The sequence below is a fragment of the Antechinus flavipes genome, chromosome 2 (assembly GCF_016432865.1).
Source record: "Antechinus flavipes isolate AdamAnt ecotype Samford, QLD, Australia chromosome 2, AdamAnt_v2, whole genome shotgun sequence".
In the NCBI taxonomy this organism is placed as follows: Eukaryota; Metazoa; Chordata; class Mammalia; order Dasyuromorphia; family Dasyuridae; genus Antechinus; species Antechinus flavipes.
Window position 1 is genome coordinate 195472836 of NC_067399.1, and position 16109 is coordinate 195488944.

Consider the following 16109-nt stretch of genomic DNA (forward strand, 5'->3'; position numbering starts at 1 on the left):
ATGTGCTTTTTAAAAATGGAAATTTGTTACATATTTTGAATCCTACCTGATAGTTTTGCTGGACATGTGACAATATTTTTTCTTTCTTTTTCCATTTTTTAAAATTATTTTTGTATTTAAGTTTTAAACAAATAATAAAAAAAGAGAAATGCTTTGTATGAAGCTAAGACTTGAAAGGATTAGTCCCAAAGTTAAAATATTGTACTTAAATGTAGACTGTCATCTTCAACAGCTAGAACATTTGGTAACAAAAGAACACTAGGAATATTTTGGGATATTCAATTGTTTCTATTATAGTTAATATTCTTATATATAAATTATTTCTGACTTCCAAGTATTGCGAGACATTGCAAAAAATACCATCAGGTTATGTATTAAAAAATGAAATGAATTATATAAAGTTCTTGCCCGAGTTAAGAAAACAATTATAATCCTGATTAATCATGTGCATACTATTAGGTAATAAAGTCTCATAATTTAAGATTTTAGCATTTGAATTGAACAGGAAAGTATGAAACATTATATTACCTTTTAGATTTACTTTTTTTGCAAATTTAATGATGATATTAAAGATAATTAAAATGACATCAAAACACATTAAATACATAGGCAGAGGAATAAACTATGGCAAAAAAAATCGCATTCTCTGCATCAGACACTAAACATTTATTGTGTAACTCATATGTATATAGTAATAGTGTAAGTGTGTTAGTGAATTATTGGGTAAGCACAATTCGTGAAACAAAGGTTGGAATTTTTTGGATCATAGATTTAGAATTAACAGAGACCTTCATAGGTCGTCTAGGTCATCTACTCCCCTTAATTTTATTAGGACACTAAGGCCCTGAGAAATTTCAGTATTAATCCATGGTTCTACAGGTAGGAAGTAGCATGGTTGGGATCAGAACTTAGATCTGTAGAGGGCCACAGATAGTGGGGGAACTCTGGGTGAGGTATAAGACCATTCAGCCCAGAGGGAACCTGCTGACAGCGTCTGGTTTGGCTCACCATCTCCCCTAAAGGCTCTCAGGCTTCTGAGAAGTCAGGGGGCAGTAACAACATGTATTGTAATTGAAGCAGAGTGATACCAAGTAGCAAAGAGTTATCTACATATAATAGCAAGTTGTTTATATGGTCCTGCATGTGCAGTACATTCGCAATGTTGCTTTGGTTATATGAGGGTATTAGGGTATATAAAAGGCTGAAAGAATTTGGAATAAACAGACTCCATGTTTAACCATCCACGTGAGTCCTGCCTCTTTACTCCTCTTCTAAGATCAAGGACTTGGGCTGGCACCAAAGTCCTTCAGAAAGCTAGTCCAGACACAACACAGGTCCTCTTGATTCCCTAGTCCAATGTCCTTTCCATTGCATTTTCGGGTTGGAAATAAAAGTTTGACCCTTGCTTTTGAGGAATCATAAAAGACTACTTAAAATTTTTTTTCCAGTAACAGAAATTTATTAGCTGTATAATCTTTTCTTTCTTCCCTCCTGATTTTTAATAACATTTTATTTTTACCAAATACATACAAAAATAGTTCTTAACATTCACATTTGCAAAACCTTGTGTTCCAAATTTTTCTCCTTCTCTCCCTTCACCCCCTCCCACAGAGAGCAATCAATCAAATATAGGTTAAACATGTGTACTTCTAAATACATTTCTATATTCATCATGCTGTGCAAGAAAAATCTGATCAAAAGATGAAAGGAATAAAAGAGAGAAAAAACTAAGCAAACAAACAATAATGACAAAAACAAATAAGATGAAAAACTATGATTTGATCTATACTTGCTCTCCATATTTCTCTCTGAGGTTTCAGATGGTTCTTTCCATTACAGGTCTATTGGAATTGCCTTGAGTTCATTACAGTTGATCATCACATAATCTTCTTGTTGCTGTGTACAATGTTTTCTTAGTTTTGTTCACTTCACTTAATATCAATTCATGTAAGTCTTTCCAGGTTTTTCTGTAACCAGTCTGCTCAGTATTTCTTAATGGAAGAATAATGATATTATTCAATAATGTTCACATATCATAACTTATTCAGCCATTCCTCAACTGATGGGCATCAATTCAGTTTCCTGTTCTTTGCCACTACAAAAAAGGGTTGCTACAAACATTTTTGTACATGTGGGTGCTTTTCCTTTTAAAAGACCACTTTGAAGCAATGATGCTTATTCCCTGTGCTAGTTAGTGAGCGCTATTACTTGAGTCCAGTTACATTGTGTCTATGTGTATAGTTGTATCTCTCTTGTTATGTACCTACTCTGGTCTTTGTTCAGATTATGGCCTTGAATGCCTTAAGGATGAAGCATTGAGATAAATTCTTGACTGTAGGTTCCAGGTTATTTGTTCTAGGACTAATGGAAGATATATTTGAAGTGGTGAATTTTGTAACTCTTCTCCTTTGCATTGTGATACTAAGATGAGTTGGGAAATTCCTGATTTAGATTTTATTGATCCAGAGAAATTCTTTATCAAGTAATTCTGGGTAGCTAACCTGGAATGCACAGTGGCAGTTTTGTGAAAAAGAAGTGAATAGACAAAGAGAAGGGTAAATTGGTTCCTTAGTTGTTCAGTTACTTTACAAGAACTCAGAATTCCTCAAGTGACTCTCTCCTTTTTATTAGGGAGAATCTTCCAGGAAGAGTCTTTGGCTTTGATCTTTCTTCACATCTTTCTTGGGGTTCATATTTGCTCTCATGATTTTGTAGTATCTTACTTCCCAAACTATGTTTCTAGTCCTGATAGTTCACCAGAACTGCCAAGAGGATTGGGTGACTGGGGTGTTGATCTTGACATCCAAAATTAGAGGCTATGCACAACATTTACCTTCCTTCAGCAGAATTGAAATAGCCTAATACCTCATTAGAAAGAATAATTAAACTTTGAAGGGATCTCAAGATTCTTGACTCTTCCTCACCAGTAGTTTCATTCCAGCCTGAATTTATCTCTCCCCATCAGAGAAGTAGACTTCCTGTATTCTAGAGTCTCTTCTTTCCTGTACCCTCCCAAATTAGAATTTGTTTTAAAAGATTGATTTGAAGGTACTTTTATAATAGCTTGTCCCTGATATGTTTTGGGAATATTGCCCAGGACATGAAAAATGCATGTTACATCTTTGCCTTTCACCTTCTCTGCAGTGCTATAGAAATAATCCCTCCAGGAAACCTTTCATGACCTGTTTCCCCCTCTTTCCTTATCCCAATGTGCATATACACAACAGACACACACTTCACTCTCCATACAAGTGAAGATGGAGCTTTAAAGCAAGGATTTTAGTGTATGGAATACTGGATGATCCTGAGATTTTGTTACCAACTCCCTTAATATTATGGTGTTTGTTTTTTTTTAATCACCGGTAATGTATTTTCCTCAAATAACAGGAATCTGGGCCATGAGTTAATGCTGCAAATTTCTCCATGTATATACCTAGACTAAGGTTCTTTTCTGATATTTCATAATGTCTTGCATATTACTCAGAGTTTTTTAAATACCAGTGGAGCCTAAACTTGGATAACCCCTAACTAAAAGAAAAGACTTTGTGGATGGGTTTTTGTTATGTGGTGATCATCTTTGTATAGTGCCTGGCTTATAGTACATCCTTAATAAAAGTTTCTTGACTTGATATATTAAAGTTAGAGAGCTTTAGAACCAGATTTTCTATGGGAGAATTGAATTTTGGCCACAATTATTTTCCAGGACTTTTAATTGTAAATTTTAATTGTAAAAGGGTTGTAATCATCTGTGGAAGGAGTTCTCATACTGATGAAATAATGACAGGTTTTTGAGGTATTAAAATATGTGCTCTGTTATCTTTTTAAATTAAAACATGTTTTTTATTATGAACTTAAAAATAAATGGAAAGACCTAATTTGAACATATACACAGAATATACTTTGGCATTACAAATACACAAAAAATGCATTTTAGCATACAAAATATATCATAACTAATCTAATCTATTGTCTCTCTGGATTGATTTCCATTTATCATACTATATATGAAAACCTTTTAGTTTTCTTTCCACTGTGCTTACCAATATGCTATTTTAGTTCTTCTTTATTTGTTCTGTACTATTGTATGTATTTCCTAACGCCTAATATCCCTTATATTTTTTATTTCAGTGAATTGATTTGTTCTTACATTCAAGCAGTTGGGGGGCACATTGCATAGAATGCTGAACCTGGGATCAAGAAGATCTTAGTTCAAATCCCATTCCAGATAATTATTAGCTAGACGACTCTGAGCAAGTCATTGAACTTCTCTGAGACTCATTTTTCTCATCTGTAAAATGGGGATAATAACACCACTTACCTTCAGGGTTGTTGCAATGACAAAATGAGATATTTGCAAAGTGCTTCGCAACCCTTAAAACATTAGACAAATGCTAGTGATTATTAGCTAATATTGTTCCCTAATGATGAATATATGGGTTACACCTGCTTTCCCATTATTATAAATAGGGTAGTTCTTTGGTTCTTTTTCTGAGAGAAACATATCAGTTTTTAATTTTCCTAAAACCTGAAATTTGTTCCCGTCAATAAAAGTTTGGTTGAAGATTTTGTATTTCATTCTAAGGGCAACAAGGAGTGCTTTTTTTTTTTTTTTTTGGTTAGTTGGGTGATATTAGTCAGATGTTTTTAATTTTGTAGCTGTGTCTAGGATAGAAAAGGAAGGAAGAGAATGGAGGCAAAGGGAAGCCATTTAGATATTTCTTATGAGAGATGATGAGAGTCTTAACTAAAGTAGAGACTTTATGAATATAGGAGGTAGGTACAGGAAATGGTACAAAGGTAGAATTGATGAGACTTGGTAATTGAGGGGTTAAAGGTTTGTGGGAAAATTAAGAATGATTCCGAGTTGTGAAACTAGGTGACTGGAAGGATTGTGTTGCCATTAATAGAAATAGGAAACTTTGGAAGAGGAATGGATATGGGGAAGAATCTAATGAACAAACTTTTGACATGTTGAGTTGAAATGCCTAGAGGAGATGCCCAATGGTAATACAAGACTGCAGCTCAGGAGAGAAATTACCTACTATTCTAGGTGTATTAGCCATTTATATAGAGATGGTAATTGAAGTCATGGGAGTTGATGTGGTTACCATAGGAGGAAAAGGTATATAATGAGCCAGAATAGACCTTGTGAGCTATCCACACTTAGTAGACAGGGAAGAGTATAATGATATAGTCAAGGAGATTAAGAAATTTTTACCAGTAAGAACAAAACCAAGAGAAAGCAAATATCCAGAAGGAGGAGAGTAGCCAACAGTGTCAAAAGTCATGGGGAGTTCAAAAAGGATGATGCCTAGAAAAAGGTCATTAATGATCTTAGCACTTCATTCTCCATGGACTAGTCAGTCAATACAGAAATGATGAGGGAATGAATATTTTCCAGGGATTGCTGCTACTGATGGAAAAGTTGGTTTCAGCAGGTTAGTGAAATTAAAATATATACAAAAACCTATAATAATAATTTATTCTTCTTGTATGCTTTATCCAGATCAGTCAGTCAGTAGAGGGCTTCCATTTAATTAGCATTGCCAAAACTGCCAATAAAACCAGAGTTCTCTGTGATGGAGTATTGTCTCTGGCTCGGGATTTTTGTGATAAAAATGATAGTGACATTGATCCTTCTATTGATTTTTAAAATTTATTGCCTGAAAAATATCATTACTATCTTTTCTTTTTATTATCTTGATTCTATTCTGGCACCGTAGCTAAGTATTTTATGACTTCCTTTTGAAGCAAGGTCAGTATTGATCAAGGTAGGAGACTAAAAAAGCTAAGTGTAAGTCATTAATAATGCTAAGTGGGATCTTGGTGAATTAAGAATTAAGTCACCAGAAAAATAAGGAATGAAATCCATTATCCAAACTTAGGATGTTATGTAAATTATTCATAAAATTTTTTCCTTTAAGATGGTACACAATATAGAAGTCATCTACGAGCTATTTAAACTATTGAAATGATGTTGCATTATTGAACTGCCCTGAAGGAAAGACCTAGTAGCATAAGGAAGTGTTTCATTATAGCAAATTTTGTGTGGCATGCAAATTGTTCCTAACAGTCAGTACAATAGCAAAGGCCACCATCACCAAACAAAAATAATAACCTGGATTTTATAATGTTCCCTCACAACAATTCTTTACCTAATTATGAGGCAGATTGTGATGTATCATTCTAATCTTACAGCAGAAGAAATGTGCTCCTGCTAAATGATTTGCCCAAGGTTACCCAGGACTAGTAAGTGTCAACATTGGCATTTGAACCTGATTTTTGTTTAACCATTGAAAGTCCTTTTCAGGTAAAAGAAATGGGGAATTTAAAAGTTCATTAGGTAATCTAGGTTTTCCTTGTTCTATCACTTACTAAACCATGTGACTCTGAGTAATTTGCCTAATTTTTCTTAGTCTCAGTTTACTTAGCTGTAAAATATTGTTAATAATTTATGTTCCATATGAGATAATGTTTATAAAACTGTTATACATTTCAAAGTATTATGCACATAAAAAGCATTAGAATTAATCTTGACTATCAGAGGGCAAATGCATCTGATTTAAGAGTATTCCCTTCTCTTCCTACCTACCTATAATTTTTACATTTCTTTGAGAAGAACAACTACAGATAAAGATGTAACACTCTACCTGGACAGAGAAAAGAAGGAATGAAGGAAAGAAAGAAGGAAGGAAAGAAGGAGGGAAGGAAGGAAGAAAGGAGCTTCGTTGTTCAACTAGTTGACCAGTTGGGTCCCGTAATTGTTATTTGTCATTCATTTTCAAAGAAGACTGTGACATTAGGAAGATGCTGCCATGACATGCAAGTGAATTGGATTTAAGTGGAGGAGGGCTATTCAAAGTCACCTGTCTCATTTTCCCCTCCAGAGCCATCTGGGTCAAGTAGCCAGATATAGATCAGGATGACTGAAGATGACCCTGATATAATGGGAGACTTTGGCCTTTTTGAGCTAAGATCTTTCCCAGATCTCAGTTTGATTGAGACAGTACCCATTCAGTGACTAAGGCTAAATAAGAATTGAGGCAAAGAATTTACCTAGTTTTTTTTTTTTCATCAATTTGAGAAAAGATGACCCTCATAGTATCTTAAATTAAGTTCACTTGCAAGCATGGCATTACCTTCCTGTTTGCATGATTCTTTTCAAGAACAACAATCTCTAATCTTAGGAAGCTAGATGAAATAAGCAGAGGCATGAATGTAATTGTCATAGGTCAAAGACTCTGATTCTTTATAGAAATATTTGTTGAAAATTCCTGGTTATTATTGTTGTCTAGAAATTTCAATTATATGGAGTCTTCAGGATCCCATATGGAGTTTTCGTGGCAAAGATACTGAAGTGGTTTGTCCTTCACTTCTCCAGCTCATTTTATAGATGAGAAGAACCAGAATTAAGTGACTTGCTCAGAGTCACACAGCCAGTAAATTTTTTTGAACTCAGGAAGGTGAGTGTTCCTGATTTCATACCTGGTACCCCATTCACTGCACCACCTTGTTTGCTATCTTTGTAACTAGATCAACACATTTCTATTATTCTGGATCATCTGTCTGGACTCATCTTCAAGGAATCATAGGACCACAGTAGTGTTTTTTCTGTATGGAAAATGAATATACCCATGTTAAGAATTCCTATTGTGTTATTGGGGTGGGGTGTATATATGTACATTAAACTATTTCTAGAATGTTGTGATCAATTTTTTATTTTTAAATAGCTAGAATAGGAACATGAGAATGGAAAGAGTTTATTTTAATTTACCTCAATGTCTACTTTTTGACTTATAGGAAATACTTTAGTCTAGTTAAGCCTATCCTGTTTTCTTTGAGGGTAGATGGAGTCCCAATTCTAATCCCACTGAATAACAATATTCTCACATTTCAGGCAGATTTTTATCCAAATACAATTGTTTTCACTGAATAACCCAAATTGTAGCTCATCAGATTTGAAACTGATAATGCCTTGATCATCCATATCCACTTGATATAAACTTCATGTTCTTCTCTGATCCATTCCTTGGTTTCAGTGGATTGGTCATGACATTTTTAATGCATGGTAAAATGTCTTGTGAAATGTCCTGATTTGTGAAAATGTCTAAGCCAAAATTTAAGCCTAAATTAATCAGAGATCTGGTTAGAAATACTATACAGCTTAAAATATTTTGCATCATTTGGATCTTTTAAGGGGCAGCTTGGGTAGAGGGCCAGTCTTGACATGGAACAGACCTGGATTCAAGTTCTGCCTCTGACACATTATTTGGATCTTATTCTCCTTTCACTGCCTTAGGCAACACTCCCAGACTATGTGTTAGAGATCAACATTGATGGAAGGAACTTCTACCCTGGGAATTCATTCCTTATACCTATGAAATCATGAATGCCATTTATATATCTGTACTTGTTTACAAACACACACATACAGCTAAGTGGCACGGTGGATAGAGTGCCCAGCCTAGAATCAAGAAGACTCATTTCCCCGAGTTTAAATCTGACCTTAGACATTTAATAACTTAATAGTTGTATGATCTTGAGCAAGTCATTTAATCCTATTTGCCTCAGTTTTCTTATCTGCAAATGAACTGGAGAAGAAAATAGATAAATTATACCAGTATCTTTGCCAAGACAACCTCAAATGGGGTCATGAAGAGTTGCCCATGACTAAAACGATTGAAAAACAGCAATTATATATGAGTATGTGTGTATGTATCTGTATGTGTATGTATGTGTATAGATAAATAGATAATTGTTGTTGAAGTCTAAAAGACCTGAATTTAAGTCCTGCCTCTAAATATATTGACTATGTGATACTCTGGTTAAGGACTTAAACACTCAGTATTCCAGATAACTTTTTAATATTAATATTACTAACAAAATCACTATCATTTATATAACACCTTAATGTATACTATACAAATATTATTTCATTTTTATCCCCACAATGACCCTGGGAGGTAGGTGCTATTATTATCCTCATTTTATTGATGGGGAAAATGAGGCACACAGAGGTTGTGATTTGCTCAGAGTCACACAGCTAGTAGAAGTTTGAGATAGGATTCAAACTCAGGTCTTCTTTGCACCAGCTTAGCTAGTTGTAACTATTGTGACCTTTAGCTGCTTCTCTAAGACTAAGGTGCAAAGATAGTCCTGTATTAGTAGATGGAGTTTCTTCACCAGGGAAACTGCATAGCAAGAATAACAAATCTGGCCCAATTTAATGGATGTGTGCATATGTGTGCACACTTGTACGTGCATACTCGCATACACACAGAGAACCATTTATGTTTCAGGGACCAAACAACTTGAGTTTCAGGTTTCTGACATATCAATGGAACCTAAAATATAATTTTTAGTAAGAGATGAAAAGAAATAAATCCTTCAAATATGCTACTTGTGTGGCTTAGGAAAAGTTTGGATAGGCAAACTGGAACTCATTCTGGGAGGGTATTTTAGGTGAATTGATTACTTGGTTTCTCTAAATTGACAGTCACATTTTGATGAAAAAAAAATCCTTCCCTTGAGTAGTTTTGAGGAAAAGAAAATCAGAAACATGAGGCAAAAAGAGTCTTGAAGGTCCACAGGCACTCAGAATTGACAAATTAGATTTTTCAGGAACCCTTTTTCTTCATTCCACATATCTTCTGTGAACTTGGCAGTCTTCCCCTAGAGAAAGCCAAGATGAGAAATAGCAGCACTGTGTTAAGTAGGGACTGAGGGTCTCACTTGGCTCTTCAGAATGCACCAAGATTCTATAACATGGAGTCATATAATATCCTGCTCCAGCTAGGGCATTCATTTTCCCATTTTTTGATCATTAAGGTTTGTCTACATTGATATTTGAAGGGGAAAAAACTTCAGGCCTGTGCAAAAAAGTAGTCCTATGAAAGCAGATCACATTGTTGGCCTCTTAAGCTGGGATGAAAAATAGACTGTCCTTTTCAAACTGCAGTAGTAGCTGCAGGAAATCTGAGCTGCCTGTTTATAGTCATTCAAGACATACCTAAAATCTGATGAACATATTGTAGACATAGGCCAAATATGGATCTTTTCCCCTAAATTAGGAATAGTTGTTTGTTATTCTGGAGGTTATTGGTATGAAGATGCTTTTAAATTATGCTTTGGTTTCATTTCCTTTCTGTTATTAGCCCAAACGTAGCGCTCATTCTTCGAAGAGAAAGACCTTGTCACAGAGATCCCTGCATTCATCACTTCTGTCTGGCTAGTCATAACCTGTGTACTTGGATCTAATAAATAAATTTGGATTAGAATAGCAGTTGGCATCCAAGCCTTTTGCATCTCATAACAGAGCAAGCTAGATTATTCAGCTCATGTAGTTTACTTCTCCTATTAAACAAACCAAAACAAACTAAACCCAAAACATATATGTCTTTTGGTAAATATCTATTCTTTCCATCAAGCTGCCTCATACACACATGTATATACATATATTTATACACATATATGTGTGTTTATATGTATGCATGTATTACAATTTATCTACATTGTTATTTGAAGGAGACAAAAATTCTAGATCTGTTTAAAAAGTAGTCCTATAAAGTAGAGCACATTGTTGGCATGAAAATATATATCTATATATATATGTACGTATGTATATATACACACATATGCCTGTTAAAATTTAAAAACTATACCAAGGCTTTTGTGATACCCTGTGCACATATGCATATACACGTGCATGTGTATATGTATGTATACAGATATATTCTATATAGAAACACACATAAATATATGTAAAATACAATAAAAATGAAAATAAAGAAAATATGTACATCTATACAAATATTCTCTCTCCATAGAAGCACACACATACTATAAATATACATATGTAAAGTTTCTTTATGTGTATATAACCAAGGAAATCTTTTGGAATAATTATCAAGATAATAATAATAACTCACAATCTCCCATTACTTTTATAGGATATTCTGGCAATTTATACTTAATTTTTTATAATTAGGTATATATATATATATATATATATATATATATATATATATATATAATTTTTTTTTTACAGTTGTATTTTGCTTTAAGAAATCCTATAGATCACAATCATAACTAGGACAGGGAGATGGGGCATTGCTTCAGGATGATGAATTTAGAGGGTACTGAGAACATTTTCATAGAATGGAAGCATGCTAAGCAGCAGAGTTTAGCACCTATTTAATAAAACTTATTAACTAAAAAGGAAGTGACCAGGTGATCAGCTACTGTGAACTTCTCCCTCATCTTGCTCTGGTTTCTCTACTTTTTCTCTACTTTTTCCTTAGTTATTCTCTTGTGTCCTAGAGTCTCTTTCTCCCTCCCCTAGTTGAAAAAAGTTTTGTGTTGCTTGCCCCTGAGCTATGTGCACTTAATTTCTGGTACTTACTTCTCAGGTAGAAAAATTCTTCAATTAAGGTTTTGCCATATAGATCAAGTTTGAGAATTCTAAAATAGAAATTTTTAGTGGAAGAGACAGGCAAAGGTCATTTTTCATATAGCATAACAATTTGTGTAACGGCTTTGGTACAGTAGATTTCCTGATACATTTAAATGTTTTTATTACAGATCATTAGCTTTGAGAGGACTTTGAAATGATAGAATCCACCCTATCATATTACAGAAGGAGAAAGTGAACCTCAGAAAGATTTTTTACTTGCTTAAGTTCACATGGCTTCTCATTTGCAAAGATTTTGACCTCAAAATTCAATTTTTTGTTTTTAAAAATTATGCTCTAAAATATAAATTCTTTGTTTTCTTGATTTTAGTAGCAAACAGTTCTTAGAGGAAAGGTAGAGCCATTGTTTTTCCATTAATACCATTTTATCTCAGATTGTAAATTAGATTAATCTGACCTGGTTTATCCTTAACAAAGCCATGTTAATATTCATTCTCAAATCTGTGAGTTTTCAAAGACTTTCAGTTATATTTATTTTTGATACTATGCTTTAGAATTTTTTTCCTGGTTATAAAACTCAAAGTGAAATGTCTCTAATTTCCAGGAATTGGGAGTCTTTTTCGCCTTTCTTGAAAGAGAGGTGTGTTATATATGATTCTCTTTCAACCTTCAGTCACATCACATTAGTTTTTTTTACTGATTTCAGTTTTTTCAGAATCCTTGGATATAAATGAGACCTTGCAGATTTAGACAGATTCCTTTTGTTTAAGTCATCTATAACTTCAAGGATAGTTCTTTTTTTGGGGGAGGAGGGGTTGCTTCCTACTTTCCTTTTTTAGGTTTTACCTGTTCTAGTAGTTGAATCCTTTCTCTGGTCTCAGGGGAAGGGCCAGTCTTTTTCCTCCCTAGAGCTAACTCATCTATTTCAATCCTGGATCCCATCTGTTTCTGATTTTTAAGAGAGCTGGTTCTCTCATTTATCTCATTTCTGGTCAGCATCTTCAATCTCTTCTTTTCAGCTATTTTCTTTCATCTGATTTTCAGCATATATGGCTTCCTCAAGCCACAAAAACTAACTGAAACTTGTCATTCACTCTTGTTTCTTCCCTATTTTTTAACCTTCTCTTCTTTTCTTCCTACCATAGCTGATCATCTGCTGTGTGCTAGATTCTGTGCTGGACATTTAGGCTGCCAGACTTTGCCAATGAGTAGTACTCTTACTGCATTTTCTACCTATTCACTCATTTAACTCCTTGTTGGGTCTTATATCCACCATTCTCCTGAAACTTATCTTTCTGTATGATTGTCAGTTACTCAGTCAATAAGCATTTATTATTATACCAAGAATGTAAAGATAAGCAAAGAATAGTTCCTGTTTTCAAGGGAATCACATTATAATAGGCAAGACAGTATGGAAAAATAATTATATACATACAAGATATATACAAAGAAAATAGAACATAAAATCATGGCTGGAATGATGGGGACCAGAAAAGGCTTCATGGAGAGGACAAGATTTGATCTGAGTCTTGAAGGAACCAAGGGAAATAAAGAGGTAGTAAGGAGATGAACAAGAGGAACATTCTAGGTATGAAGGATGAGTATGAAAAAGCACAGGGACGGGAGATAGATTGTTGAGAGTAAGGAATAAGAAGCAAGCTAGTATGGCTATGAGAGAAGTATGAGACAAGTAGAATATAAAGAAACTGGGAACATAGCAAGGGAGAAGATCATTTAAAATTTTAAGTGAGAGAGGATCTGGATATAATAGGAAGCCACTGTTTTTTGAGTAAGTGGGTAACATAATCAGACCTGAACTTTTGGAAAATTACTTTGTTGAGTGGAGAGAAACTTGAGGTAGGGAGACCAATTAGACAACTATTGCAGTCATTTAGGTAAGAAGTAAATAGGGGCCTGAAATTGGTATCTGTGTCAGAGGTAGTAAAGGATAGAGGGGATATATCTGAGGGAAGTAAAGATAGAAATGAGAAGATTTGGCAAAGTTTTGGATATGTGACTTGTTATCAAATCCACTGGCTTCTCCTTTATCCTCCTTCTTCTTGAATCCTGTGCCACCTTTGATATTGTTGACCATCCTTGCTCCTGTTTCTTGAAGCTTTCTTTTCTTTTAGCATGATTCTATATTATATTGGTTCTCAAACTATTTCTCTGATGGTTTTTCTTTATACGATCTCTTTTAACTCTTCATCTCTCTAGCTTTGGCTAATTTCCATAGCTTGTTCTTCAATCTTTAATTTTTTATATCTCAGACAACTTTTCTAGTCTCAAAACTTTGCATAACTCTTCTATGTTGATGATCCCTAGATGTTTGATCTTTAATTCTATACAGTACTAGTCCTGTATTTCATACCATTTTGCTGTTAGGTACAGAAATATATGAAAGAGCTATTACTTTGAAATCACAGGAAAAGTCCTCTGTGTGGGAGCCCCTTCTGTGGATTGTTGAACAGAACATTTTACGTGAACAGATTCACCTCTCAGGAATTTAGTCCTAGGATTTAAGACACAAAGGAGTTAAATATTAGAAGGGGGATTAGAATTTTGCTTAAATATAGTATTTCCCAATCTGAACTCATCATCTTTACTGTTTGCCACGAAATGAATTTCCCTTATCAATTTCCCTGACTTGTCAGTAATATCATCATTCATAGGTTGCTTAAACCTAAAATCTTAGTTACATTTTGGATTTATCCTTTTCCTTCTTACACTATCTCTAGATACCATGTTTTGCTTAAGTCTTTCTGTGGATCATTACAATCTCTACCAGATTACTCTCTATATTCTTTAGCAAAACTTCTAAATATAGAAGAGGAGGCCTTTGGATACTGTAAATAAAACATTTTGATACATTTTATCCAGAAAATTTTTGAGGGCAAATAGGAGCCGGGGGACAAAGATTTTATAATTTTTTGTTTCTTGTATTTCCAGAGTCTAACACATTGCATTCTCAACAACTTAAACATGATAGGTGGCGCTTAACTAATATATACTGAGATTTGAATTCAATATTTAATGAAACACACTGGACTAAAATATAAACTCACTCTTTTGGGGGAAATATTAGCTGAAAACTAATGTGCCAGTTTTTAAAAAGAATTTCTTTTTAAAGAGAATTTGATCTTAATATAAAATCTTGGAAATCTTTTGACACCAAGTATTCACATACTGTAGACAAGAGTTTCTTGGCTTTTTTTTTTTTTTTTTTTTTTTTTTTGGTCATAGATCCCTTTGACAATCTGCTATAGACTCTGGACCCCTTCTCAAAATAATGTTATTAAATGAATAAAATAAAATGTGTAGTATTACAATAAAAACTACTAACATTCAAATGCATTTACCAAAATGTTAAAAGTTCTCAGTTCATGGACCTCTCAAAATCTATTCATGGACTTCATAGATGAACTCTGGGCTAAGAATCCCTACTTTATAGTGGTTTATTTGCCTTTCCATGGTACTGACAGATGGATTACAGGCCAGAAGTTTTAATAATCCTCCAAGTCAAAAGGATAAAGAAAGCTCAGCTAAATAGGAGATAAAGAAACTTGAATCTCTGCTTATTTTATTTGTGGCATGTCATATTTTACATTGAATTTTATGTCCAATATTGGTTTTTAGGTTACATGCCTTTATGTACTTTATCAAATGTAACATCTCTCAACATCTTGTGATATAAATTAAGGAGATGTCATTAGATGATCTCTGATATTTTTTTCCAGTTCTAAATTTATGATCTTATGATCCAGTGTTACCATAGGGGAGAAGTAGACATATATATGTGATGATCACACTAGCACCCTAGATACCCCAGAATCAGCTGGAGTCAGGATAAGCAAAAGTCCTTAGTCTTTATTCCTGATCTTTAGACACAGAATTGAACAGGATGGAAGCAGAATCTCTGCCATCACCTTCTTCCTTGTCTACGGCTAAAGTGACTCTGGCTAGTCTTACTCCACCCCCTAGTCCCTCCTACAATCCTCTGTATGCACCAATCATTGAGCCAGCACAGGATAGTGGGAAGGACCATTTTCCAAGCATATGCCCATAGATTATTGTCCAATTGATAATTAGCCCTAAGTGCTTGAACTGACCTTAGTGCATAGACTCAGAGTTTCAGTCCTCTACACATATAGACCTTTCTCTTTATTATTTCACTTCCTTTATGCTATTTTTTCTTATTCTCCAATTCCTCCTTGAAACCAATTATAGGTCAAATATTTCATGACAATATAGTCTTTTGGGAACACATTGGGCAACTAGGATAATAATGAAGGGCTTCAAAGTCATGCCTCATGTGGATCATTTAAAGGAAATGAAGATGTTTAACTTTGGATAGGGAAGACAAGAGGGGGGTGGTGGTGTGGATAGGAGCTTGTCTTCACATATTTGAAAGGTTGTTGTTATGTCTCAGAGAATTTTGACTAGTTCTGCTTGGCTCCAGAGGGGAGAACCCCTAGCAATCAGTGGTAGTTGTAAAGAATAAAATTTCAGCATGATATACACAAGGATTTATTAATAATTAGAGCTCTCCAAATATGGAAAAGGACTGCTTTCAGAGGGATAACTTTTCTCTCATTTGAGGTCTTTCCATAGAGGTTGACTTGCCACCTGTCTATAATCCTTCAGTGAGTATTCTTTTTTGAGTATTTGTTGGAATAGACAGCCTCCTAATTCTCTTCCA

At 34.3% G+C, this 16109-nt stretch overlaps 1 protein-coding gene across 6 annotated transcripts in view; it reads left to right on the forward strand.

Annotated features, from left to right (window-relative positions):
- DCDC2C (doublecortin domain containing 2C) overlaps nt 1-16109 on the forward strand; it is a 173656-nt gene that overhangs the window by 124775 nt on the left and 32772 nt on the right. The window contains exon 11 of one of the 6 annotated variants that reach the window (XR_007950435.1): nt 6620-6747. The exons of the other annotated variants lie outside the window; for them this stretch is intronic. The gene's annotated coding sequence lies outside the window, so the exon portion shown is untranslated. The remainder of the gene's footprint in view (nt 1-6619; nt 6748-16109) is intronic. 6 annotated transcript variants of the gene reach the window in all.